At 45.3% G+C, this 26,789-nt stretch overlaps 1 protein-coding gene across 1 annotated transcript in view; it reads right to left on the bottom strand.

Annotated features, from left to right (window-relative positions):
- Positions 1-26,789, bottom strand: part of PID1 (phosphotyrosine interaction domain containing 1) — a 166,935-nt gene that overhangs the window by 134,237 nt on the left and 5,909 nt on the right. The window lies entirely within an intron of this gene.

Here is a 26,789-nt window from a genome sequence, read left to right on the forward strand (position 1 = left end):
AAAATCAAAAGTATCAGACTAATTGGTTAGAATGTTAGCCAGATCTGGCCAAGCTTCAGATTTTACCCTAACATTTGACTTGACCTCATTTGCCTGTAGCTGATAAAAATCACTAGAAATCAAAAGAGAGAGTGATTTGCCAGCTAAGTGTTCAGAGCATAATCACGCATAAATACTTCCCGAAATAGACCTAACATTTAAAAAAAACATTTCACAATACAGTACAACTTGGAACAGTTAAAACTAACTCTAAATGACATTGCATTATTTACAGAGCAAAGTCAAACTATTGCAACATTTTTATTTTTCAAATAAAACCCCTAAATATAGGTAACAGTCAGAAGCAAAAGATAGCATGGAAGCCTTAACATCTGCTTTCAGATAGGATTTACCATCCAGACCCTCTTCTAAAGATTTGTTCAAAGCCTGGTCCAGTATGAAAATTAACGATTGATTATAACAGAGAAAATAAAAGATCTGGAGCCTGATTCTCCACTGCCCTGTACTTTATATAGCCATGACAGGAAGGGTGGTCCTGTGGTCAGGGCACCAATTTGGAACTTGAGAGATCTGATTTCAATTAGCTGCTCTACCACAGACTTCCTATGTGACTTTAGTCTCCCTGTACCTCAGTACTTTCCTACTTCATAGGAGCATTGTGAGGATAAGTACAATAAAAATTGTGGGTGCTCAAATAATGGGATAATTGGGGCCATATACTGTGCAAACTGAGGGACACTACTTTGATTTGCAAGCTTTCGCACACACTTTCCACAAGGATAAACAACCACATAAAGTGCAAGCCAGTTGAGAATCAAGCCCATAGTGTCATCCTGGTAGTACTGACTGCGTAAATTGTTGATTAACAGGAAACATTGGTTTGCCATTCTTATAACTGTTACCTATCTGTCCCAAAGCAGTTCCTCTATGCACATGTAATAGACTAGCTACATATATCTGCTATATGCCTCTGGGTTAACTTACCCCTATAGAATATGGTCCTCGAGTCTTTTAAGAATCTTCCCCCTTCCCCTCAGTTACTTACAGTACTTGTGCAACTAATCTGGCTTGTCCTGATAAAGCAAGCAATGGGAATCTAGCCATGCAGCTTCTTTATCTGTAAAGTCCCTAATGAAAATAACTGTTCGTTTAATGAAATTACACTGTTACCTGTCAACACCTCCTTGTAGGAATTCGAGGGTGACTGTGGTTGTGGCTGAAAATGATTTTATACAGTATTGTTAACTGTGATATGGTAACTGCTCTACACCACCACCTTTAACAAATTCTTCTCAAATTTTGCATTCAGAATATTATTTTGCTACACAGACAGTAAGCGTACCATACTATGTTGACACTGCGAAGACTAGGTCTTAACTTTTCATAAAGCAGATGTTTTATCTGTTATTTCATTCAGGTGCTCTATTAAGTTTTATTTCGCTCCTCTACTTACACATATGGTATATATTATGACTTTCATAAAGGAAACGGAGCATGCTGGGAGAAAACTCTGCTGAGCTTTCATGTTAAAGAACAATTGTCCCCTGAGCACAGAAGCAACAGACATTTCATGGCAATTTTCATTTCTTGACTGTATGATTCTATTTAAATGCATCATAATAAGTACCTAGTCTATGCTCTGGATATGACTTAATAAATTAAACAAGGTAGCAGCTTGTGACATGTCCTTGGAGATCAGAGAGTTTAAGTTTCAGATGAATCTGTTAATTAAAGGTGTTAGTGATTATAACTGCACTGTAGAGGCAGTTTCCATATATCAGTTAATAATACTGTCTGCAGGATAATGAGCCAATGGGCTAACAAACCCCAGAAGCTCAGTGGCTCTGTGTCAATGAAGAACAGGCAGAGCGTTTTGAATCTGAAATTTTTCAGTAAGTTTACATTATGAGCTAAATGGCTGATTTCATGTTTTGCAATCTGAACTCTCCTTGGCCCTTGTAACATTCACAAAGCTCAAATATCATTTAGTGCCAAAAGTTTGTTTATCTCATTTCTGATTGAAAGTTTTTCTTTAGGATCCTTCATGTTTCCCGTTTGCTTGAAACTCTTCAATGTATGTGTTGTTTTAACCCATGCAGTTTCACCACTGAACTTCTGGCTTTCATATCTAAACGACAAAAGTATTGCTTTATGTGTCTCCATAATCTCTCTGTTCACTAACGTTTCCCGAATAATTTATGACAAAGGACTTTTTTCTTTACAGAAAATCCCAATATAATTTTCAAATTGTCAGTGTAATTCCCCAGGGAAGCACTTTCTGCAGATTCACCCCTGCTTGGTCAACACTATAAAGTAGAATAACAGTGTAAAAGACCCAAAAAAAGCCAGTTATCCTAGAAGGGGGATGTAACAAATCCACGTGCACATTACCCTGCCAGCTAAACCACACACGTAGCTTCATGGACAACTCAGGACCTGTGGCTCCCAAAACACACCTTTGCCATGTGCGCTAAAGGAGAATCACCTCAGGTGTAAGTAGCATTACAGCCACCACTGGCAACATGATCCAGTGGTGGCTCATGATTTTCTTTTTAATTTTTTTTTTGGACACGTGAGGAACAAACTACAAAATGGTTATTTCCAATCCCACCCACTGTAAAATTTAATAGCTATTAAAAACCTATAGTAAGCAGCTGGCAGGCCCAGCAGCTAGAACCGCGACCACTGCCATGGCTACCTGGGCTGGTGCGAGGGGGGAACATGAGCTGGGCCCATGTCTCAATGGTGGCTCCTCACGCGCACACACTGGGGTCCACCCCATAGGGGAGTGAGGTGCAAAAGAAATGGCTTGCTACATCTTTCCTTCAACAGTTTTCATCAAAAAACAGAAAACCAAAAAATGTTCTGGTTTTGGCAACTGAAAATTTTTGAACAAATTTTTGATGGGTTTGGCCAAAATTTCTCCTTTCAGTTGCCAAAAAAAAAGTTTTGGGTTTTGTATATCATATTTTTCAATTTTTTGACAAAACCCTAAAAACTTAAATCAGACATGGACATTTCCCACAGAAATTTCCATTTGGATTAAAAACTCATTCTTAGTATAAAAAATAACATTTTGAATAACAAGTTTTGACCAGTTCTACTGCCAGGCTGATGGAGTGCATTCCACCACCACCACCACTTATGCTGCTGGGTGGCTGATAATGATTAAACTTGGGGGGAGGGACAGCTCAGTGGTTTGAGCATTAGCCTGCTAAACCCAGGGTTATGAGTTCAATCCTTGAGGAGGCCACTTAGGAATCTGGGGCAAAAATTGGTCCTGCTAGTGAAGGCAGGGGGCTGGACTCAATGACCTTTCAAGATCCCTTCCAGTTCTAGGAGATTGGTATATCTCCAATTATTACCTTTAAACTTACAACAAGGTGCTCAAAGCTTTGTTTGGGTGTTCTTTTAACATTTATATCTAAAGAAACACAAATTAACAAACAGACCTAGCTGTATGGTGATCCATATTCTGCACTGCCATGAAGTCACTGGCACCACAATGTCTTTAAATTACTACTCTTCTGCAGGCCCTGAAACTTTTTTTTTTCCTGACAACTGTGTTGGAGAGGTGGAGTGGTTGAAGAGCCCCCAACTAGCCTCTTCCACTATGTATTTATGCCTACTTTTCACTGTGACAGAGAAGACTTAATTTGGCAACAGAGCTTATCAACATTCCCATAAGTATTTCTTAAGTGGTTACCTCCTCTGAAGCAAGTGGACTTCTAGTTACTAAAGTCTCATACATCATCCTGTTATAAACCTAAGAGCTAGTTATCTCAAAAAAATGTTAATGTTCAGTTAAGGTGGCTTTAAATATCAAGCGCTTTAAAAATCAGGGAAATGACCAGTTAAATTTGCTCAATCTTGCTCGTTAATCCTTCCGCATAATAACATGTAGATAAACTTGCATGCAAAACACTACAGAGGAAATATTTCAGACATAAAATGGTTCCATAAGATAGATCATCCAGGGCAGCACACCAAGGTCCATAAAGACTGGTAGATCTCTTCGCAAGATTGGAACCACAGGCTGAATCCTGCCTGCAGCAACACATGTGCAACTTTCACTACCTTTTGTGGGATTGAGGAAAATTCCTCCCTCAAATACATGTATTCAATTCCAGGGGCCAAGTTTTTCCTCTCAGTTAGACCAGTATAAACCTAGAGTAACTCTATGGACTTCAGTGAACCAATGTGGACTTACACCAATGTAACCAAGATCAGAATATGGCTCAAAAGGAGTTACATACACAAAGATAAGGAAAAGTTTATCCTCAGGCCCAACAAGGAAAACAACATAACACCACTGGACATCACATACAGCCCCCAGCTAAAATCTCTCCAGCACATCATCAATGATCTACAACCTATCGTGGAAAACGATCCCCCACTCTCCCAGGCCTTGGGAGGCAGGCCAATCCTTGCTTACAGACAGCCCCCCCAACCTGAAGCAAATACTCACCACAGAAACACTAACCCAGGAACCAATCCCTGTAACAAACCCCGTTGCCTTCTCTGTCCCCGTATCTACTCTAGTGACACCATCATAGGACCCAACCACATCAGCCACACCATCAGGAGCTCATTCACCTGCACATCTACTAATGTAATATATACCATCATGTGCCAGCAATGCCCCTCTGCCATGTACATGGGCCAAACCAGACAACCTCTAAGTAAAAGGATAAATGGACACAACTCAGACATCAGGAATGGTAACATACAAAAGCCAGTAGGAGAATACTTCAATCTCCCTGGACACTCAATAACAGATTTAAAAGTAGCCATTCTTCAACAAAAAAAACTTCAAAAACAGACTGCAAAGAGAAACTGCAGAGCTACAATTCATTTGCAAACTTAACACCATCAATTTGGGCTTGAATAGGGACTGGGAGTGGCTGGCTCACTACCAGGGCTTTGGAGCTGTGCTCCAGCACCGCTCCAGCTCCAGGCAAAAACCTGCCGCTCCACTGCTCCAGAGCTGCTCCGCGCTCCAGCTCCGGGCTCCACTCCAAAGCCCTGCTCACTACAAAAGCGCTTTCCCTCTCTTGGTATTGACACCTCCTCATCAATTATTGGGATTGGACCACATCCACCCTGACTGAATTGGCCTTCAACACTGGTTCTCCATTTATAAGGTAACTCCCTTCTCTTCATGTGCCAATATATATTTATGCCTGCATCTGTAATTTTCACTCCATGCACCTGAAGAAGTGGGTTTTTTACCCCTGAAACTTATGCCCAAATAAGTCTGTTAGTCTTTAAGGTGCCACCGGACTCCTCATTGTTTTTGTGGATACAGACTAACACAGCCATCCCTCTGATACTTTATCCTCAAGTGAACACAACCACATCCATAACTCAGTTGATAAAGTTTTAACTCAGACATTATTACTTCTGAAACTCTCTAGATTGATACAACAGTGGCTATTGAAATGCCAAACCGCATTCATTTAATTTATCTTGGAAAGCTTCACATACACGTAAAAAAAAAGCCTCAAACCATAACAGAAACAAAAGGTCAGCCTGTTACTTTCAGAATAAATGTAGTAAACTTCAGAGCAAACAAGTTAAAGACATTTCCATGTAGAACATTGCCTATTGTATAGTGGGTGTTTTAACAATACTGTACAATGGGGTCAGCATTTCTTTTGATAAGAAGAAATACAAATCCTACACTAGATAAGACAGCCTGGTAAGTCCCCTCTGAAGAACATTTAAAATATTTACTTGTTTCTCATAACTAATTGGCAGTGAGCTGCTCCAAAGTAAAGTTTCTAAAAACAGAGTTTAGGTTATTAAACCTTAGCACACATAGTACAATTCAGTTATCCACAAAACACTCATACTACACACTCATCCTCATGAACCTCCCCACAACTCCTAATCCATTCCTCTCCCTGAAGAGGGGACATAGCCACAGCTTATATGCAGATTCTCCTCTAATCAACCCACAAAAAATACAGTAACTCATCACTTAAAGTCGTCCCAGTTAATGTTTCGTTGTTATGTTGCTGATCAATTAGGGAACGTGCTCGTTTAAAGTTGTGGAATGCTCCCCTCTAACGTAATTTGGCAGCCGCCTGCTTTGTCCACTGCTTGCAGAAAGAGCAGCCCGTTGCAGCTAGCTGGTGGGGGCTTGGAACCAGGGTGGACCAGCAGCCCCCCTATCAGAACCCCCTGTCAGCTCCCTGCTCCCCTAAGCTCCCTGTGCAGCAGCTGCCCAGCAGGTTAGCAATTGCCGGCAGTTCAACTGTCCCTCCCCCAACTGCCATGTGCTGCTCTTGCCCTCTGCCTTGGAGCTGCTCCCAGAGACTCCTGCTTGCTGTGCAGGGGGGGGGGGTTGTAGAGTGTGAGAGTTAACCCTTGGGGGCTAAGTCAATTGCTAGTTCATCATTTAGCAGTAAGGCATTCCCTGGGAAATATCCCACCCTCTGACTCCTCCACTTCAACCAAGCTTCACAATCATCATCACTGTGTACTAGTATTAAATTGTTTGTTTAAAACTTACAGTGTGTGTGTGTGTATATATATATAGAGAGAGAGAGAGAGTCTTTTGTCTGGTGAAAAAAAATTCCCTGGAACCTAACCCCTTCATTAACATTAATTCTTATAGGGAAATTGGATTTGCTTAACATCGTTTCGCTTAAAGTCGCATTTTTCAGGAACATAACTACAACGTTAAGTGAGGAGTTACTGTACTGTGTTTTCCCACTGCTGGTTTCCAACCTGGGCTCAAGTCTGCAAGATCAGGCAATCAGGGAGTGCTAGTCCAATCATGAGAAAAAAAACTAAAGATGTAGTTTATCTCTGTGACGTTCCCCTGGTGTTATCTGGACTGGTGGTCTGCTAGGTCACTCCAATCCTTGAGTCTGGGAGCCAGCCTTATCCTGCTCTGCTGTGAGAACCCCCACTCCCAGGCTGTTCATGCACAGCTTCTGGCATGTAAGCTGCCCTCGCTTGCAGGTAGCTGGATGACACTAGCCAATATCTCCGGTCCCAGACGCAACCCGAAGTATTCAGTTATGCCCGCTGGATGCTGGCATGAGTTCATGAGGTCCTTACAGACCTGGACAACCAAAGCATTCACAAGACTGACACACAACAGGATGCCATGTTGCTTAGTTTTCACAACAGTGACTACAGTGGAAGACTCCAAGGACAGGAGGACCACATGACCACAAAACTTCAAAAAACAACGAGACAGAACTGAATGCTAGGATTTTCTAATAGCTCACATTGGCAGGTTTGTATCTTTATTCAAGCAACCTTATAAATATATGATATTCACTTCCTCTATATTCTGGGAATAAAAAATAAAAGGTTGCCCTTTAGAAATGTCATGTGTTTTACACTAAGACTAAGCTTCAGGGTTCTTTAATTATAAAACAATAAAAATAAGATCAAAATGAAAATACAAGAAATACTTCCTAGCCATTCTTTATAAATAGGTGAAGCTGAACACTGTCATCTCACTATTGTACAATAAAAGTTAATAAGATTCAGAGACATATCTCCATGCACTGAGATAAGATTAAACTCCTAAATGTGTGTGAGCTGAGTAGTTCAACATACATTTATCAAAGAGAACTGACTGGTTTTATAGAAAATAAAATCCATCCTTTGGAACTCTGCACCTGATGTTCCATCAACAAAACATGAAAAAGAACTAGGAGCTCCGCCTCCTCCATAATCAGAACCACATTTTTAAGAAAGGCAATTTATCAGAGGTTTTCAACAAGTTTAGATAATGTATTCCAATGGCCACAGTTATACTGATTTACTAAAGGCAATCTTTCACTGGAAGGTATTCTCTGCAAAGAGAAGTCAGGTACTATAATCACAAACCTGATGTTTGGCACAAACTCATGGCCAAACCTGCCCAGGGCCTGCTTTCTATGAGTCTAGATTGGTGTTTTCCCAGAAATACCAGAACAAAATGAAAAGTGGAATATAAACAAATGTGCTGGCCATTAATGTCATTTTCATTTGAGGGAGCAGTGGAAGATCTCCACATCCCTCTTCACTTTCCACCTACCCACCTTCCCATGCAGAGTCTTACAAATAAAAGAGGTGAATTCCAAACCCTGAAACTGGAAAGCACATAGGTGTTAAACATACAATTTTTAATTATTATTACATTTCAGGATCTAATTCTGATGTGGGCATGACCCAGGAACCCATGCGGAGATCACGGCAGGATTGTGGCCTTGGTAACAAGCTTTTTATACCAATACAAAAAAAATGTGGCACTGCTAATTTCTCTTTCTCTTTTTCCCTCTCCTCTCCTGCTCCCAGTTGCCCTGCGCTCTGGTCACAGCCCACTGAAGGATTTTCCACACAAAGTTCAGATTTAAAGAGAGTATTGTAAGCACTCTCCCTGCAAGATGCTCCATCCCTAAAGAGCAGAGTTCCCTCCTCTGTTTCCAGCTTCTCTTACCTGACAAGAAATGGTAGAGGCTCACACTTTGTGGTGACCATGGGAAAGGCCGGGAGTCCACATCAGCTGTGAAGGAAGTATGTTTAACTCCTTAAAAAGCCAAAGTGCCATGAGAAGACCCCAGTGACTCAACAGCAGTGGTTCCCAAACTTGTTCCGCCGCTAGTGCAGGGAAAGCCCCTGGCGGGCCGGGCCGGGTTATTTACCTGCCACGTCCGCAGGTTTGGCCGATCACGGCTCCCAGTGGCCGCAATTTGCTGCTCCAGGCCAATGGGAGCTGCTAGAAGCAGCGCGGGCCGAGGGACATACTGGTCACCGCTTCCAGCAGTTCATATTGGCCTGGAACAGGGAACCGCGGCCACTGGGAACCACAATCCGCTGAACCTGCAGACACAGCAGGTAAACAAACCGGCCTGGCCCACCAGGGGCCTTCCCTGCACAAGCGGCGGAACAAGTTTGGGAACCACTGATCTAAAGGGTTGGGAGGGTAAGAAGAAGGCCATCTCTGGTGGGTGGTGTGCGGGCAGAGAAAAAAGGCTAGAATCCTCTGACCCCACCTTACCTTCAAATAGTTCCACTAGTGGCTTTGATGTACCATTGTTGTGGGAGCCAGGGTCTTAAGCAAATCTCCTCCAGCAGACCAACTAGAGGACTTGAGAAGGGTCAGAGTCAAAGCCCCCACCTCCAACAAGGAATCAACAAGCCTTTTATCTCTGTGGGATACTCTGACTTGAGAGCAAGTGCAAAGGCGGTTCAGAAAGTGTCTGCATCATCATGGGGATCACTGCTGGGTAGCTTTTTGATTATCTACCAAAAAAATCAGCTCTCCATCACTATTTAGCTACATTTCACGCCACTCTGGCAGTCCATTTCAGTGGAATGCAGTGAAGCTTATTTTTATTATCAAAGATTTATTCAAACAAATAGCATCCAGCTCAGTGGTCCCTTGCAGTCTAATTATAGAGTAGACTTAAAGTCACATTTTCAAAATCTCATTTCTTCTGATTCTAATCCAAACAACTAAGTACAGCTGTGAAAATGAAGCCTGTCAAGATTTCAATTGTAAGATCCCCTTAAAAACACTGAAAGAGACTCAGGCTGCTACATTGTTTTAATCACATTTATTGATATTCATAATTATCTCCCTGAAATTCTCATAGAGCAGCAGGTAGCATTAAAAAAGACATTAATGTTGATTTAACATCATGCAGTGATGCTGGTATGGACAGCACAGGAAGCAGTAATAACTTTGGGGAGTATGGTCAGGGGTGCTGGAGGTGCAGCAGTACCCCGCAGCTTGAAGTGGTTACCATCGTTACAGGGTTTAGTTTTGTTCAATGGCTTTCACTGCCCCTACTACAAAAACTGTTCCAACGCCACTATATATGGCACGAAAGCAGAAAATATTACAAACCAAAATCTCTCGCTATGTTTACATATTATACTTACAAGCCTGATTCACCTCTGCCTTATTCTAGTTGTATATAAGGAAGTCAGTGGAGTTCCATGGCATAATACTAGAGTAATACAGAGAGAAATTATATATAAAAATTTTACACAGGCACAGTATAAGACTTAAAGACAAAGAAATTTTATGTTTGTTTGGGTCACTGGTGATAAGCCAGGAAGTGCTCGAAATCTTGTGAAAAAGCCAGGAACAGATCTTGTAGTACATAAGAACAGCCATACTGGGTCAGACCAAAGATCCTTCTAGCCCAGTATTCTGTCTTCCAACAGTGGCCAATGCCAGGTGCCCCAGAGGGAATGAACAGAGCAGGGAATCATCAAGTGATCCATCCCTTGTTGCCCATTCCCAGTTTCCGGCAAACAGAGGCTAGGGACACCTACCTTGCCCATTCTGGCAAAAATATGAAATAAAATATGAAGAAGAGACTTTCTTGGAATAGTACATCAGATATATTGAGCAAACTATACACATGCAATCTGTAGGGCAATATTTATATCGGCATTTATACTGGATGCAAATACATATTACATTTGATTTATCTTTAAAGACGCAGTATACAGCAGGGAGCAAAAAGGCTGAAATGATTACGGCAGGACTAGAGAGAGGAGTTGCAGGTTTTAGTTCCACAAAATTCTTACATGAACCCGGCCTTTAGGGGTCATTCCTAAAAAGTGCTTTGGAGACAATGGGAGAGTTGGATGTTCAGAAGTTGTCAAAATCAGGGCCTTAATTTCGCTGTGACTCAATTTCCCTATCTGTGAAATAGGAATAACGCTTCACTACTTGCCCTCACTAACACCTCTGTGAAGTAAATTCAGTCGTGTTCATAAAACACTTTGAAAACCCCATCTGGAAGGTAATGTATCAGTGCAAAGTTTTATTACCATATTCATCATTTATCTTGTCTCTTTGTGTGGTGCTAGGTTTTTCCTGTTCATGTGAAGATACAACTGACCGTTTTCTGAAAAGATAAAAATGCTTTGTCTCCTCTGAGGCTTACAGTAAATACAGTAGTGCATAGGTAGTCCCTACACTAAGATTCAGGCACCAGCTTGGATAGCTAAGTGTGGCATTTTTCATAATTCCTGAAAAATATTTTTCTGGCAAAACAGAAAACATAATAGATCCCAGATGGTAAGAACTAATGGTGGGCAAAGTGTTTTGTTACAGCAAAAACGGACTCAAGCCTAACCTGAACCAAACTTTTTTTTTTTCTAATTATTTTCAGTTGCTGCTTGTGTCTGCATTTTCCTGGGCCAAGCTGGGACCAGAAGTACCAACATACTATGACAAGGCTGTTCTTAGAATACTTCTGTCCCCACTGAAAGGAAATACTGGAAATCTCAGGAGAAGTCCTCTTAGCATAACATTTTAAACAAAGTTTAGAATATTCATGAGACTTGGATAACTCCAATAAACATCCAGTAGAGGCTTTGGTGCACTTAACTTTTTGATTTTTTCCCAGCAACTATATGAATTTCAACCGCAGATCAGTATCAGCGTAATCAGTTTAAAGTCTCACACTAATCCTGACCATCGGAAAGCTTGTCTCCACCTACAAAAAACCCACTGGAGGATGTGGAAACTCCCCATGGAGTTCCCTCTCCACCAATTGTCCCTGAAGGGAAATGCCAACCCTCTCCCCACATCCACCCTCTCTCTCTCACACACACACACGGAGTATTTAGCCCCAAAGCTTCATGTGAAAGCATTTTATCCAATGGTATTTGATGAGACCTTGAGGATTCATTGGAAGCCATCACTACCTGCATGGAAACCTTGGGGGCAGTCTGTGTTGCCAGACAGCCCCTTGCTGCTCTCCCGTGGATCCATATCAGCAGCTGACCCTAGAACCCTTCTACGGGTATGTCTACACTACAAGAGTAGTTCGATTCAACTTAAGTCGAATTTGTGGAATCGACCTGACAAAGTCGAATTTGTGTATCCACACTAAGGACACTAATTCGACTTCGTGAGTCCACACTAATGGGGCAAGCGTCGACATTGGAAGCGGTGCACTGTGGACAGCTATCCCACAGTTCCCGCAGTCCCCGCTGCCCATTGGAATGCTGGGTAGAGCCCCCAATGCCTGCTGGGGGAAAAAATGTGTCGAGGGTGGTTTTGGGTAACTGTCATCATTCAACCGTCACTCCCGCCCTCCCTCCCTGAAAGCGCCGGCGGGAAATCTGTTCACGCACTTTTCTAGTCAGTGACAGTGCGGATGCCACAGCACTGCGAGCATGGAGCCCGCTGCAGTTATGGCCGTTGTCAACTCCTCGCACCTTATCGTCCACCACTTCCACAGTCAGCTGCTGAGAAATCGGGCTACTTTTCAATGGTGCTGCAAGCACTGGTGGACCATAGGGGACATTTTACCAACATCAACATCGGGTGGCCGGGCAAGGTTCATGACGCGCGTGTTTTGAGGAACTCTGGTCTGTTTAGACGCCTGCAGGAAGGTAGTTTCTTCCCGGACCACAAAATAACTGTTGGGGATGTGCAGATGCCTACAGTGATCCTCGGGGACCCAGCCTACCCGCTAATGCCCTGGCTCATAAAGCCCTATACAGGCGCCTTGGACAGTGACAAGGAACTCTTCAACTACTGGCTGAGCAAGTGCAGAATGGTGGTGGAGTGTGCTTTCGGACGTCTCAAGGGGAGATGGCGAAGCTTACTGACTCGCTCGTTTCTCAGCGAAACCAATATCCCCATTGTTATTGCAGCTTGCTGTGTGCTCCACAATCTCTGTGAGAGCAAGGGGGAGACCTTTATGGCAGGATGGGAGATTGAGGCAAATCGCCTGGCTGCTGATTACGCTCAGCCAGACAGCCGTGCGATTAGAAGAGCCCAGCGGGAAGCGCTGTGCATCCGGGAGGCTTTGAAAGCTAGGTTCCTCAGTGAGCAGCGTGACCTGTGACTGTTCAGTTTCTTTACAGAGAAGCTGAACCTGCCCCTGTTTCTTTACCCAGTTACTGTTGACTATCCTCTGCAGTTACATACCCCGTTCACCCCGTTTCCCCGCTTCCAACACACGTGTAAAAATAAAATACATGTTCCATTGTTACTTAACAAAGGTTTCTTTATTAATGACTTTGCGTTAAAGGGTTGAAACTGGGACGCAGACTGTGCTGGGTAGGGTGTGCGGTGATGTAAAGACCGCCTCTAAACTCGAGGAATGACAGGCTCCTGCTCCTAGAGCAGTCCGCAGTGCCATCCCTCCTTTTTGGGACTCTGTGTGCGGGGGCTATGTGACCTTGTTGCGGAGGAGGACGGATACAGATTCCCCTGCTGTGTGGCTCTGTGGTCCAGGACAAGGACCGCTGCATAAGATCTGTAACCGCCCTCCCCCGCCACAAAGTCACGTACCTCCCCACCCACACAGAACCTGGAAACCACCTCCCATACCGACCAGGGTGCCTACTGACTGCACTGTGTGTGTGACCTGCTGCTGATCCTGCCCCCATGTCTGTACCCTGGTAAAGGTGACTGTCCTATGCAATTGCCAACCTCCTTCCCCACCCCCCCTTCAAACACAGTCTTCTGTACAAAAACATGACGGGAACAGTAATTAACAGCAAAGTATTTTTAATAATCAACTAGACAGTTAGGGGATGAAACTGGGATTGGGGCTTGGGTGAGTCAGGAAGGGAAGGACTTCTCAAAATTTAGGGAATGAGAGCTTTTGGGTAATTGAGCACTCTGCTGGGGTGCAGTGACAGTTTTCACAGCCCCTGGCGCCCCTCCTTCTTGTTATTTTGGGTGAGGGGGGTATGGGACTTTGTGGCGGGGGAGGGCGGTTGCAGATACACTGCAGGGGGGCTCTGTCCTCCTGACTGCGGTCCTGCAGAACATCCACAAGGCGCCAGAGCATGTCCGTTTGCTCCCTCATTAGTCCAAGCAGCGTTTGAGTCGCCTGCTTGTCTTCCTCATGCCACCTCTCCTCCCATTCGCTGTGTGAGCGCTGGTACTGAGAGAGGGTCTCCCTCCACTGGCTCTGCTGGGCCGCCTCGGCTCGGGAGCAGCCCATAAGTTCAGCGAACATCTCGTCCCGTGTCTTTTTCTTTCGCCGCCTAATCTGCGCCAGCCTCTGTGAGGGGGATGCTGGGGCAGGTCTGGAGACAGTCGAAGCTGTGTGATGGGAAAAAGGGAGTGAATTCCTTGCAAAGATACATTTTTGCGAACAATGAACACAGTCTAGTCTGTGTCTGTGAACAAGACCATGCACAGCACCTATCTCATGCGCACTCCTGCTGCAGGCAATCCGGAAAGCATAAACTCTGCCCCTGTTCTACCCCCTCGCAGTCTTCCCCGACCCTTGGAATTCTGGGTTGAGATCCCAGTGCCTGATGGGGCAAAAATCATTGTCGCGGGTGGTTCTGGGTAAATGTCGTCAGTCATTCCTTCCTCCGGGAAAGCAACGGCAGACAATCATTTCGAGCCCTTTTTCCCTGGATTACCCTGGCAGACGCCATAGCGTGGCAACCATGGAGCCTGTTTTGCCTTTTGTCACTGTCACCGTATGTGTACTAGATGCCGTGGACAGAGGCGATTCAGCAGCGCTACACAGCAGCATTCATTTGCTTTTGCATGACAGCAGAGATGGTTATCAGCCGTTCTGTACTGTCTACCATGCCATTGTAAATTGGCAATGAGATGACGGTTACCAGTCCTACTGCACTATACCTTCTGCTGCTGTCATAGGTGCCCCTGGCCGAGATCAGCCGGGGGCGCAAAAGACAAAACTGGGAATGACTCCCCGAGTCAATCCCTCCTTTATGGTATCTAAAAATAGAATCAGTCCTGCCTAGAATATGGGGCAAGTGTACTAGAGATCCAGTGTATCAGAGAACTAGAGAGCACAGCCGCTCCGTGTCAGATCATGCAGGAATGATGAGCTGCATGCCATTCACAGGGGGTGCTCCTGCAACAACCCCACCTGTTGCTTCCCTCCTCCCCCAGCCTTCCTGGGCTACCGTTGCAGTGTCCCCCATTTGTGTGCTGAAGTAATAAAGAATGCAGGAATAAGAAACAGTGACTTGTTAGTGAAATGAAATGAGGGGAAGGCAGCCTCCAGCTGCTATGATAGTCCAGACAGGACATTAAGCAGTGTGGGGGAGAGGAGCCCAGCATCCTGCTGCTATGATAGTCCAGGCAGTACAGAATCTTTTCTTTACACATGAAGGGCGGGGGCTGATGGAGCTCAGCCCCCTGTTGCTATGATGAAGACGGTTACCAGGCCATCTACTTATGGGCTGATGACGAGGACGGATAGCAGTCCTACTGCACTACACCATCTGCCACAAGGCTGATGATGAGGATGGGAGCGCAGTCCTACAGCACTACACCATCTGCCACAAGGCTGATGATGACGACAGATATCAGCCATATTGCACCATTAGCCACCAAGGAGGGAGGGCGAGGATGCTACAGTACAGTGCCGCAGCATCGCGTCTACCAGCAGCATTCAGTACACATAGGGTGACATTTAAAAGAGTCAAGAGACGATTTTTTTCCCTTTTCCTTCTGGGGGTGGGAGGTGGGGGTACATTGACGAGCTATGCCCTGAACCACCGCGGACAATGTGTTTGACCCTACAGGTATTGGGAGCTCAGCCAAGAATGCAAATGCTTTTCGGAGACTGCAGGAACTGTGGGATAGCTTGCGTCCTCAGTCCCCCCTCCCTCCCTCCATGAGCGTCCATTTGATTCTTTGGCTTTCCGTTACGCTTGTCACGCAGCAGCATGCTGAGTCTCTCCTATGGCGTCTGTCTGGGGATTTTTTAAAAATACTTTGGACCAGGCCTAACATTACACTAATTCCCCTAATTAGATGCAGGAGTTGCCGAGCGAGATCACCCTGAGGAGGGTCACTGAAGGAGATAGAGAGCGCATGCTGTGTGAAAGCCAGCACAAACCAGGGGCCTACGCTGCCATGCTCCTGGAGGCAATGCTCCCAGAGTACCTGAGGATAGCCTGGCGCGGAAAAGTGTGCTACCACGGAGCACCCAATAAGGCAGCTCTCCCCAGGAACCTCTTGCGGAGGCTTTTCGATTACCTCCAGGAGAGCTTCGTGGAGATCTCCCAGGAGGATTTCTGTTCTATCCCCATATATATAGACCTCTTTTTCACATAGCTCATATTCCTGTTCCATTAATAATAAAAGTTTACATGTTTAAAGCACTTACCGACTGATCCTTCCCCTGATTCAGGGTCCGGGGTAACTGCTGGGGAGGGCTGGTAGGGGATCTCCGTGAGGGTGATGAAGAGATCCTGGCTGTCGGGGAAACCAGCGTTGTAAGCGCTGTCGACTGCCTCCTCCTCCTCATCTCCTTCCTCATCTTCCCCGTCCGCGAACATCGCCGAGGAACTGGCCATCGACACTATCCCATCGTCGGAGTCCACGGTCACTGGTGGGGCACTGGTGGCAGACCCACCAAGAATGGCATGCAGTGCCTCATAGAAGCGGCATGTCTGGGGCTGGGATCCGGAGCGTCCGTTTGCCGCTTTGATTTTTTGGTAGCCTTGTCTCAGGTCCTTGATTTTCACGCGGCACTGCGTTGTATCCCGGCTGTATCCTCTGTCTCTCATGGCTTTGGAGACCTTCTCGTAGGTCTTTGCATTCCGTTTTTTGGAGCGCAGCTCCGAAAGCACAGACTCATCGCCCCACACAGCGATCAGATCCAAGACTTCCTGGTCAGTCCATGCTGGGGCCCTCTTTCTATTCTGAGATTGCCTGGACTCCTCTGCTGGAGAGCTCTGCATCGTTGCCGGTGCTGCTGAGCTCGCCCCGATGTCCAACCAGGAAATGAGATTCAAACTGGCCAGACAGGAAAAGGAATTCAAATTTTCCCGTGGCTTTTCCTGTGTGGCTGGTCAGAACATCCAAGCTCTGACTGCTGTCCAGAGCGTCAACAGAGTGGTGCACTGTGGGATAGCTCCCGGAGCTACTAAGGTCGATTTCCGTCCACACATAGGCTAATTCGACATAGCCATGTCGAATTTAGCGCTACTCCCCTCGTCGGGGAGGAGTACAGAATTCGAACTAAACAGCCCTCTAGGTCGAACTAATTAGCTTCCTGGTGTGGACGGGTGCATGGTTAAGTCGAATTAACGCTGCTAAATTCGACATAAACTCCTAGTGTAGACCAGGCCTACGTGAAGAGACTCTGCTTCACGGAGGGACTTTTCTCTGAAGCTAGTACTGCTTCAAGCTGTACGTCCTTTCTGCAGATTCCCTATAGGACTGGCAAAGGGGAGAAAAATGTGGACCTGATCCAAAGCCCAGTGAAGCCACTGGGAATCTTTCCACTGGCTTCAGTAGGCTCTGGATCAGACCAGAATTTTCAAAAGAGCTCAGCACCCATATTCGTGGCCACATTCTGAAAACAGTGTATCCCCCATACAGATGTCAAATAAGTGGCCGGGTTTTCAAAAGAACTCTCCGTATGCTGGGTGCTGAGCACTTGAAAATCTAGCCCTGAGCTCTTCTGAAAATCTGGCCCTGAATGTAAAGCTCACCCACCCCCTTCAGACTCAGAGATACCCAACTCAGGAGAGGGGTCCCCTCGGGGTGAAAGTAACTTAAAGGACTTATTGGTACGCCAGAGTCCTGAGCGGGGGCGTGTCCTCAACCAGAAGAGGCGGGGCCTTTCAAGATTTAAAGACCCTTTAAATCACCATGGGAGTCCTGTCGCTGCTACCCCGGGGTGGCAGGGCTCTGGTGATGATTTAAAGGGCCCGGAGCTCCCCGCAGCAATTTAAAGGGCCAGACGCTCTGGCCGCTGCAGGGAGCCCCAGGCCCTTTAAAGTGCCGCTGGAGCTCCTGCAGCAGGGCTCGGGCGGCGCTTTAAAGGGCCCGGGGCTCCCCATAAAGGCTGGAGTCCTGGGCCCTTTAAATCACCGCCGGAGAAGCTCGTCTAGTCCGGCACGGCGTACTGGACTGTACGGGCTTACTTTCACCTCTGGGTCCCTTGGAGGTCTGGGTTGGAGGCATGAAGAAAGTGGTCACAAGCCTGAACTTCAGGACACTCAGCTTTCTTTCACAAAAATAGCCTCCATTCTCAATGTTGTTGGCAATTCTCATCAAATACCTTTGGACAAAATGCTTTCACATGAAGCAGGATTTGAAACTTGTCTGACATAATGCAATCACAACTTCGGTGTTCAAACACAAGGATGCTGTCAGTTTCAAACTTTCAATGCTACTATGCCAATCTCACAGAAGTAACGGAGCTAGGCTTTAAATGCAAGTAGCTAAGTCACGAAAACTTAAATTACTAATTGATCAAAACCTATATTCAATTTCTTTTCTGAGAACAAAATTTCAGCAGTTTTACTATCAGTGAATTGATATGATAATTTTTAAAGTAACAAGTTTAATAATTCCAAGTCTTTGTGCCATTTTACAGAAGTACTCTCATTACAATACAGAGCTGGCAAGTCCCAGCACGCTGTCAATTACTTGTTTTTAAGTTTATTAAATTTTGCGCATAGTGATTCCTGTTTCTTGCTCAACAGTTTCACTTTCACTGGAACTGCAAACACATTGATTTCACTGCAGTTTCTACAACTGGGAATCCTCTGCTGAAATGATATTTTATAATTTCTCATATTCTGTTCTAAATACAAATAACTTTAATGCCTCTCTCTCCAACAATGGGAGCACCAAGTCATGAAAAGCTATGCCACAGCAAGACTTGTTCCCTCTAACTTGATATCAAGACATCTTGCACTTAAAGTGTGTAATTAAAAACATTCCATTATGTTTATTTTTATTTTTTTTTATAAAATACACAGTGGGGACCCAAAAGACTATCATTGCCATTAGCTGTAATGTTTTCAGCTGTTACTATAAGTGCAAATTAGCTTTATTACACAATATCAAATGGCTGTGAAAAAACAAGTATAATATATTGCTCAAAGGACTTTTCAACATCTGTGGACCAAATTCTCATCTCACTTATACAGACGCATCCCAATTAAGTCATTGGGGTTGTACTAGCGTAAGCAAGAGGAGAATTTGAGCCTGGCCCATGGAATTCTATGATGTATCCCAGTTCAAGTCTTGTCAATCAAACACTGAATCCTATTTCAAAGGAAATCTACAGTGCTCTCGGCCAAGGATTAGAGACAGTACCATTGATCCCAGTGCTATTTGCCATCAGACAGCAGAAGAATAAAATCCACACAGAGAAAATAGTAAGCTATTTAGACTCTGCATTCTTCAGTCCCTTGACTGCCTTCGTTCAAGGAAACCATTGATTTTTGTCATCAGACAGATTGTCAGTTTCATAAACAGTAACTAGCAGTAGACTATAAACGAACCCTCATGATAATTTTCCAGAGGGCTTTCCACAAGGGAGCTACTGATTTTGATTTTCTTTGGTCATACATTACTTCCACAAATTAGCACTTTTCAAGAGCCATTCATTTACTACAATGCATAAATAAAAGAGAAACACCCAAACTAAGTGGTGTCAGATGAGCTTTTCTGAATTCAGACAGCTCTGTTTTAAACATTTTTGACAGAAAATCCAGAAGCCAGATAATGCCAAAACCTGGGTGATAAAACATTCTGGACTGAGGAATCTACTTTGCCTCAGATTCAATGTCAAGCACTTTTCACTTTCCTCCTTGTAATTAGCAATTACAAAGTTTAATAAAACCAAAGTTCAAACAGCAGTGTCAGCATGTTTTTGTCTTATAGCTATTTGTATTCATGATTAAATAATGCATCACACATTGTGTTGTTTTTTGTTTGTTTTGATGAGTGTAGTTTACCTTAAATTGTTTGATAATACTTCAGAATATATTAGGAAATGTATTGTAGTACATTCTGTAAAAAAAAAAAAAAAAAAAAAAAAAAGTCTAGTAGTATAAAACCATACTACAGATGTCTGCTATTAAATTCTTGCTGGTTTTTTGGTAAGAATGATCAGGTTTCCAGATTAGCAGAGTGATCAGAAAAGTGCTACAGGAAAGCATTTGGCCTTTCACATTTACTAATGATGACTCTTCACAGAATGATATTCTGAACTGGAAATAACAACACAGTACTAGTTTGGATGTTTTTGTTTTTGGGGGTCCAACAGGGGGAGGACAATGTATTTTACCGTCCGCCAGTGGTTTGAGCCATGCCTAGAAGAAGAAAGAAGTCAAACAACAGTGATGGACAGTCATCAAAAAGGGATCTCCCGTGTTGTTCAATTATGCCAAAAGCCTTTTAGTGCATCCAACTTGAAAACATGAAGTAGATGCAGAAGCACTTTATAAAATTATGATGTATTTAGTTTCCTTTCAACATCTATATTATTCAGGTTTATCTGCATGTCATCTGAATTCAGATTAACACTTAATACAAAGTGAGAGATTTATAGAAGATCAAGTGCTTCCTGAATGGTATGAATTGCTTGCAAATGGTTAGTGCTACAGTGCTAAGTGGAGCACTAGCAGAACTACTACTTCTCTCCTCTCCTACTCTAGGAGAAAATGTACCTGAATACTGTGGGTTTTACACACGTAAATATAAGTAGGGAGAATCAAAAGGCTTACAAACAGCATGAATTAGGAAATTATGCACCTACTCAGATTTGCTACAATGACCAATCAGACCATGGGTAGTCAGGCCATGAGTTCAGCCTATTGGTTAGACCTGTGTCCAGGACGAGCTGAGAGTCAGAAGCCAAATGCCAGAGCCAGCAGGTAACCAGAGTCCTAGGCCACAAGAGGAGCTAAGCATCAGTACCAGAGAGACAGAAGTCAAATGCCAGAGCCAGAGGATAACCCGGAATTGTAAGCCAAAGGTAGAGCAAAGGATCAAGGCCAGAAGGGAACAAAGGCTGGAGCCCAGAGCAGGCAGCAGGTGAAGCAGGAGCAGGTTCAGAAACACGGCTGGAAAGGAGGAGCAGATGAGCACAGCTGCAAGTGTGGTACACATTGAGCAGCTACTGATCTGCTGTGGTTTAAAGCAGGGCTGCTAAAGCGTCAGCCAATCAGATGCTGTGGCTACTGTGTCAGTTCTAAGGCAGTGCAGCTGGGTTCATTGATTACTTAGCAGCGGAGTTAGTCAGGGAGCAGGCCAGCACCTAGTCCTAGCAGGTCTGACCCTCAACCGTTATTTAGAAGCAATGTGTAGCATCATGATTCCAGAAGACTTTTAGGTTTTATAACAAACATCATTCTTCTCAAAGGCAGGCAAATGGAACCGTACTAGGCCCTTGATTGTTTTCAAAAACACTTTAGAACTCTGCATGATGAACAACAAAAATAGCTGCCCCAGAAATTACAGCCACAACAAAGGCAATAGGTTTCTGATCCTCACGTTCTATGCCAGGAGCAGGAGGTATGTTTAGAAATAATTTAAAATGAAAGGTTTTGGAGAACTCCATGCATTGCTTGAAGTGGTATTACAGCTACAGACTATGGGCCAATCTCATCAGCCTTCTGTTTACAACTATCAGTAAATTCTACAGCAAGTACCACTGCAAAGAGAATACATGAGAAAATACAGCAAGCCAGAGGATTACGGTGTTGCTGTATGCATAAGGGAAGCGCAAATTTTAAACAAATACATCAAACACCCCTTGATAAGCATTCCAAGAGAAAAGACAAGGTATGTTCATATTCCATGCTTCCAGTGATATTTTCTTGATAGAAAATTAAAGCAAATCAGAGGGACAATCAAAGACTAGGGATGAAGGGTGTTTTAAAAGTGACTGAGTCTAAGATCATTTTTACATAAGCATGATTAATAATATGTCTGTATGACCAGCAGTGTGGGTAATCATAATCTCTTAAGCATCAGTGCATTTCTCTGCACAAGTGGCTTTGAAGAGTCATACAGCATTACATGAGTTTCTGTCCACAATGTGCAAACAGTGCACTGTCCTATGCAATTACAAGAACTGTCATAGCTAAAAACAGGGTAAAAGTGAAGATGTTTCTACAGGTGAAGGAATAAGGCACAGTCCAAACATGCTCTTCCTATATCATATTTTCAAGGCAATTCCAAAAACTTGGATATTTAAGCATCGCTATCCTAATTTTTGTTAAATCCACTGAATTCAGGAAAAAAACTTCCAGCAACTGAAAATATATCAGACAATGAATGATTCTTCATTAAACAGGAGGGCAATAAGACAGGCCTCATTCTGAAAGAAGTGGAGCATAGAATTGAGTGACAAAGAAAGCCTTGGCCATGGCTCATTAAGCAGGAACAGAAATTTATGCCACATTATTACAAAAATTACACCTTTCAACAGCACATCAACCTTTCAACACTAGGCTGTCATGGCAGTGCTAGGTACAAACTCAACATCTGTTGGAACTGCACTCGCAACCATCTGTTCCAGAGGTATGAAGGTTACCAGATGAATCGGTTACATTTTCTGCAATCTGATTTTATCACGGACATTTTCATTGCCTTACTCTATCTCTGATGCCCTTACGCAATATGTGAGCTCTATTAATGATGTTATTACTGGTGTTGAGTGTAATTATTGCATAAGCAACAGTCAAACCTATATTTCAAGAAAAAAATCAGTGGAACGTGGGAGAGTTGATCATGTTAGAATAAATTGTAACTTTTATATGAGCTACCACATAACTGAAATGCATAGCTTTGTATGTAGTGTATGGTGGATACCAAGTGTATTCCACACACAAAGAGACAATCATTCTAATCCTGATAGCACACCCAGATACTAAGAGACTCATTCTGTTTAAAAAGTTCAAACTGGAAGATACAAATATTTTCTCAGCAATTTTACTTATTACTTTTTGATGTACCCCTGTACAGACTATACTGTACATAAGAACATAAGAACATAAGAAAGACCAAAGGTCCATCTAGCCCAGTATCTGTCCACCGACAGTGGCCAATGCCAGGTGCCCCTGAGGGAGTGAACCTAACAGGCAATGATCAAGTGATCTCTCTCCTGCCATCCATCTCCATCCTCTGACGAACAGAGGCTAGGGACACCATTCTTACCCATCCTGGCTAATAGCCATTTATGGACTTAGCCACCATGAATTTATCCAGTCCCCTTTTAAACATTGTTATAGTCCTAGCCTTCACAACCTCCTCAGGTAAGGAGTTCCACAAGTTGACTGTGCGCTGCGTGAAGAAGAACTTCCTTTTATTTGTTTTAAACCTGCTGCCTATTAATTTCATTTGGTGACCCCTAGTTCTTGTATTATGGGAATAAGTAAATAACTTTTCCTTATCCACTTTCTCAACATCACTCATGATTTTATATACCTCTATCATGTCCCCCCTTAGTCTTCTCTTTTCCAAACTGAAGAGTCCTAGCCTCTTTAATCTTTCCTCATATGGGACCCTCTCCAAACCCCTAATCATTTTAGTTGCCCTTTTCTGAACCTTTTCTAGTGCTAGAATATCTTTTTTGAGGTGAGGAGACCACATCTGTACACAGTACTCGAGATGTGGGCGTACCATGGATTTATATAAGGGCAATAATATATTCTCAGTCTTATTCTCTATCCCCTTTTTAATGATTCCTAACATCCTGTTTGCTTTTTTGACCACCTCTGCACACTGCGTGGACATCTTTAGAGAACTATCCACGATAACTCCAAGATCTTTTTCCTGACTCGTTGTAGCTAAATTAGCCCCCATCATGTTGTATGTATAGTTGGGGTTATTTTTTCCAATGTGCATTACTTTACATTTATCCACATTAAATTTCATTTGCCAGTGTTACTGTACTGGTAGCAATGGTGAACTAATGCACATACACCTAGGGCACCATTTCTCAAATGCAGCCACCAGAGGATTTCTCTGCAGCCAGGGCAGTTTCGAGGGGGCGGCGGGGGGAGAGAATCAGCCCCTTCCCTTCCTCCCTGTTGCTCCTGCATGCGCCGCCTCTCTGGAGGCGCAGGTAGGACACACAACACTTAAAGAGCAAGGGAGGAGGTGAGCAGTGAGGCAGGCAGGAGCCTGGTGAAGGAGTAAGGAGGTGAGTGGCGAGCCTGCAGCAGGGTGAGGAGGCAGGTGGGCGGTCTGGCTGCAAGCAGGGGAGAACTGAGGAGGCAAGCAGCAAGGCGAGTGACTGGCAGGCGGGTGGGCCTGGTTGGGGAGTAAGGAGGTGAGCGGCAAGCCAGCAGCAGGGTGAGGAGGCAGGCAGCGGGAGTCTGGCTGCGAGCAGGGGAGTGAGGTGGTGAGCAGTGAGGGAGTTGAGGAGGCGAGCAGCGAGCCTGCAGCAGGGTGAGGAGGTGGGCATGGTGGGGGGGTCTGGCTGCAAGCTGTGGGAGGTGAGGAGCCGAGCAGCGGGTGAGCGGGGATGAGGGGGCAAGCAGTGAGGTAAGTGGTGGGCCCTGGCTGCGAGCAGCGGAGTGAGAAGGTGAGCGGTGAGCCACCAGCAAGCAGGGGTTCTCGCAGAGGGCCGGGGGTGTCCGTGGCAGGGGAGTGAGGAGACAAGCGGTGGGTGGGAGGGGTGAGAGGAGGCGAGTGACAGGCGCATGGGCAGTAGGTGGAGCTCCCCTTTGGGGAGGCTAGCCCCTGACTCCACCCCTTCTGCCCACGGCCTCTCCCAGCAGCCGGAGCCCTGAGACCCCCTGCTACCCTGCAGCTCAGGCCTGCACAACATGCGGCCCACGGGGGGATTCTAAATCCCGCGCACACGGCGCTCTGCGGGCAGCCCAGAGCCCTTTGAATCCCGGCCACGGCCAGCCCAGAGCCCTTTAAATCTCAGCCGCGGCTGGGATTCAAAGGGCTCTGGGCTGCCCGCAGCGGCGGGGAGCCCTGAGCCCTTTAAATCTTAGCTGTGGCCGGGAATCAAAGGGCTCTGGGCTGCCCGCAGAGATTCCCGGATGCAGCTGAGATTTAAAGGGCTCAGGGCTCCCTGCCGCCGCGGGCAGCCCAGAGCCCTTTGAATCCCGGCCGCGGCTCCAGCGGATGGGCTGGGGCTGGGATTTAAAGGGCTCGGGCTCCCCTCAGTGGCAGGAGCTCTGGGCCCTTTAAATCCCTGCCCCAACCCCAGAAAGCTCCGAGTTCCCCCAGCCACCGGAGCCCCGGGCCCTTTAATTTGCCCCTGAGGGCTCCCGGCCACCTCTTCAGCTGGGAACCCTTGGTTGATTTAAAATCAAGTATCATCTCCCCACCCTCAACCTTCCTTTATGGCCCACAGCTGTTTTGGTGGGGCAGCGCTGGGGAAGGAGGCTTTGTTTCTGCAGGGCTGGGCGGTGCTGGGGCGGGGTGTTTCCGCGGGGCCGGGAGGTGCTAGAGGGGTGTTTCCGCGGGGCCGGGGGGTTTCGGCCCTCAGCTGTTTTCTTTGGAGTAATGTGGCCATCACCGCTTTACGAGCTGTGCAGGCCTGCTGCAGCTGGAGGCCCCTCCTTGGTTGGAAAAGCACCAGGTGGGCCAAAGCCAGAGGAGCTCTGGACCAGCCGAGGAGGAGCCCAAGGCCAGCTGCAGCTATTCCTCCCCTCCCCAGACCCAAGCTCTTGCATCCTCTTGATATCACTCTCTTACATCTGTCTTTCATCTCCTCGACTAACTACCACTGTAACTAACACTTTGAAAGCGTGACTCCCTCCTCACCTCTGGTCGGTCGGACTGTTCTTTGGATTTCCCTTGTATTTATTCAGATTGTAAACTCTTTGTTGCAGGGACTTACTCTCTTTACAATCTTCCAGCCTCATTGTTGGTGACTTCAACTTCTGTGCTGACAATCCCATATGACTCCTTAACATGCTGGCTCTTCACCCTCTCCTCCTGGTCTCTTTCAACACTGGATCAATTTTCCCACACACCAAAATGGCCCCTTCACTTGAGCTTGTCTTCACTAAATATAGTTCAATTTCTAATCCCTCAGTAGCTGATTTACTTTTGTCTGACTATCATCTTGTTTTGTTCAACATTGCCCACCCACCTCACACCCAACCCCTCCATCCATGGCCTCCAGTCCACCATTCTCCATGGCTTTCCAATGCATTCTTTCCTGCTAACTCAGATGTTGATTCACTCTGCCCCCCACCTTACACTCCTTTGCCCACTCTCCCACAACAAACACCTGCCAGTCAAACGCATCTCTCCCTCTGCATCCACATCCCCCTGATCATGTTCCTGTACTGCTAGGCACCTCTGCACAAGACCATACAGAGTTCCTCCACTACACATTTGCTCTCTCCTCCTTCAACTCTGTCATATTCCTGGACAAGCAATACTAATTCTCCACCCTCAGTGATTCCCTTTCCCACAAATTCAGCAGCCTATTCACCAGCTTTGACTCTCCATATACCCTCCTCTTCTGCTGAGCCCTCCTCCTGCAGGCAGGCTATTGCCAATCTTTTCAGAGAAAAGAATGAGAAGATCTGACGTGATCTCATGCTCCCTCTCTTTTCTGCCTACACCCTTCAACACTTCTTTGTACTCCTCCCCCTTCCTCCTCTAACTGCCTCCCCTCTCCTCAGCTTCTCACTCTCATTGTTTCCTACCCCTCACGATGCAAACATGCATGGTCTCTCCATCCTTACAAAAAAGTTTTATCCCAATTCCCTCTCCAGTTACCACCCTTTCTCCACTAACTTAACTGATTGCACCACCTACGATTACTTTCTTCAGTTTCTCTCCACCCGCTCCATCCCCTCCCATAAGGCTTCTGTCCTCCATTCCACTGAAACCATTCTCATTGAGTTCTCCAATATTCTCCTCTTCAAATCTCTATCACTTTCCTTTAGCTACTCTGAACAGCGCCAATCACTTCTTCCTTCTTACAATTTTGTTCTTGCTTGGTGTTCATGACTCTGACCTCTCATGGTACTCCTACCTTTCTGAACACTTCACTTTCACCAGCTCATGCTCTTAACTCCCATTCTCAGTTAGGGTCCCACAGGGCTCCCCCCTTAGCCCAGACATC

Source organism: Mauremys mutica, chromosome 9 (genome assembly GCF_020497125.1).
Source record: "Mauremys mutica isolate MM-2020 ecotype Southern chromosome 9, ASM2049712v1, whole genome shotgun sequence".
NCBI classification, from domain to species: Eukaryota; Metazoa; Chordata; order Testudines; family Geoemydidae; genus Mauremys; species Mauremys mutica.